Below are 2745 nucleotides of genomic sequence, written 5' to 3' on the forward strand. Positions count from 1 at the left end.
AGCCCCAGGTTTGCATCATAGTGGTAGTGGAGGCCCAGGAAATAGAATTTTTCTTGGATGCTAGAGTCACCATTCTGTACTCCTCTCTAACCTTGGTCATCTATCCCCCAAATCTGTAACTCTCCAGGAGATACCTGAAAAGCCAGTTACCAAATTCTTCCCTCAGCCTCAAGGTGCAATTGGGGAGACTGGCCGTTCTCTCATGCCTTCCTAATTATGCCTGAAAGTGGGGTTCCACTTTTAAAAAGGGACATACGAACTAAAGCAAGAACAATCATTTATATAAATACAGGACAAAACCCTATATAATGTCCCACCTTATTAAAGACAGAAATTAAACCAGAAGTCTGGGCTACCAAGGGACAGGTGGGAAGAGCAAAATATGCTCAATGGGTCCAAATTACGCTAAAAAATACTATCATCTGGTTCCCTCAGGTATACAAAGACAAAGTAAGCAACCAGGTAAAGATCAACAAATAGTTTTTACTCATCTCCCTAAAATACATGGTGTACAATATTTGCTGATATTTATGGATGCTTGTACTCATTGAGTTAAAACATGCCTTTTCAGGACAAAAGAGGCTCAGGAAGTCGTAAAGGCTTTAGTACATGATTATGTCTAGGTTCAGACTCCTTCAGAGTTTACAAAGTAATCATGGGCCTGCCTTCCCAGCAGCTACTACACAAGGAATATCTAAAGCCCTAAGCATAAAATATCCTCTACAGTATTCTTGGAGTCCTCAGTCTGCTGGGAAAACACAAAAAATATGAATGATATAATCAAAGGATAGTTACGAAAACTAACTTAGAAGACTCATCTCCTTGGACTAAATAATTTTCCATTGTTCTCCTTAGAATAAGAAATTTACCTTGTAGCCCATTTGAACTATTATATGAAGGGCCCTTCTTAACTAATGATTTATTATTAGATCAAAAAAACTACAGAATTAGTAAAACATATTACCTCTTGGGCTAAATTTCAATAAATCCTTAAAAACTTCCCAATGACATTTTCACATTCAACACTAAAAGAACTTTTCTCTTGGCTGGACACAGTGGCTCACACCTATAATCCTAGCACTCTGGGAGGCCAAGGCAGATGGATTGCCTGAGCTCACAGGTTGGAGACCAGCCTGAGCCAGAGCAAGACCCAGTCTCTAAAAATAGCTGGAAGTTGTGGTGATCATCTATAGTCCCGGCTACTCGGGAGGCTGAGGCAAGAGAACCACTTGTGTCCAAGAGTTTAAGGTTGCTGTGAGCTATGACACTCTACCAAGGGTGACAAAGTGACACACTGTCTCATAAAAAAGAAAAAGAACTTTTCTCTCTTGGAGATCTGTCACAACTGTGTAAATGATCACCCAGGACACAGACAAGGCAGGAGAATGTCTCGTTCTCAGTAATTCCTCAGATGATTTATGAGATTGTTACAGTTATAGTAAGTATGAAGTTTAATCCTCTATAAAGATCTAGTTATGATCAAAGTTCTCCGGGCAGCACCTGTGCTTCAGTGAGTAGGGTGCGGGCCCCATATACCAAGGGTGGTGGGTTCAAACCCCAGCCCTGGCCAAACCACAACAAAAAAATAGCTGGGCATTGTGGTGGGTGCCTGTAGTTCCAGCTACTCAGGAGGCTGAGGCAAGAGAATTACCTGAGCCCAAGAGCTGGAGGTTGCTGTGAGCAGTGTGACCCTGCTGAGGGCAAGAAAGTGAGACTCTGTCTCAAAAAAAAAAAAGCTCTCCACCTCCAATTCACCTTCCCCAGACTGGAAGTTAGGAGGGTCCTTTTCTGGTAATTGTGCCTTCTCCTTTAACTGTTAAAGTTATAGGAATAGATTCCTGGATATATCATTCACAAGTAAAATTCTGGAACCCACCATGCCTGGGTGAATATTTTATGAGGAAGACCCCATGGGCAATTGAAGCAACACCAAAAATACATTACTGGGATCGGATCAAAGCTTCTGCACAGCCAAAAACACAGCAAGGAAAGCAAGCAGACAGCCCTCAGAATGGGAGAAGATATTTGCAGGTTATGTCTCCGACAAAGGTTTAATAACCAGAATCCGCCGAGAATGCAAATGTATTAGCAAGAAAAGAACAAGCCATCCCATCTCAGGGTGGGAAAGTGACTTGAAGAGAAACTTCTCTGAAGAAGACAGGTGCACCGGCCTACAGACACATGAAAAAAAATGCTCATCATCCTTAATCACCAGAGAAATGCAAATCAAAACCACTTTGAGATATCATCTAACTCCAGTAAGATTAGCCCACATCACAAAATCCCAAAACCAGAGATGCTGGCATGGACGTGGAGAAAAGGGAACACTTCTGCACTGCTGGTGGGAATGCAAAATAAAACGTTCCTTTTGCAAAGATGTTTGGAGAACACTTAGAGAACTAAAAATAGACGTGCCATTTGATCCTGCAATTCCTTTACTTAGGTATATAGCCAGAAGACCAAAAATCACTTCATAACAAAGATTTTTGCACCAGAATGTTTACTGCAGCCCAATTCATAATTGCTAAGTCATGGAAGAACCCCAAGTGTCCATCAACCCATGAATGGATTAATGAATTGTGATATATGTACACCATGGAATATTATGCAGTGATAAAGAAAGATAGAGACTTTACCTCTTTCATCTTTACATGGATGGAGCTGGAACATATTCTTCTTAGCAAAGTATCTCAAGAATGGAAGAAAAAGTATCCAGTGTACTCAGCCCTACTATGAAACCAACTA

Source organism: Otolemur garnettii, unplaced genomic scaffold (genome assembly GCF_000181295.1).
Source record: "Otolemur garnettii isolate 467f Iridium unplaced genomic scaffold, OtoGar3 scaffold00039, whole genome shotgun sequence".
In the NCBI taxonomy this organism is placed as follows: Eukaryota; Metazoa; Chordata; class Mammalia; order Primates; family Galagidae; genus Otolemur; species Otolemur garnettii.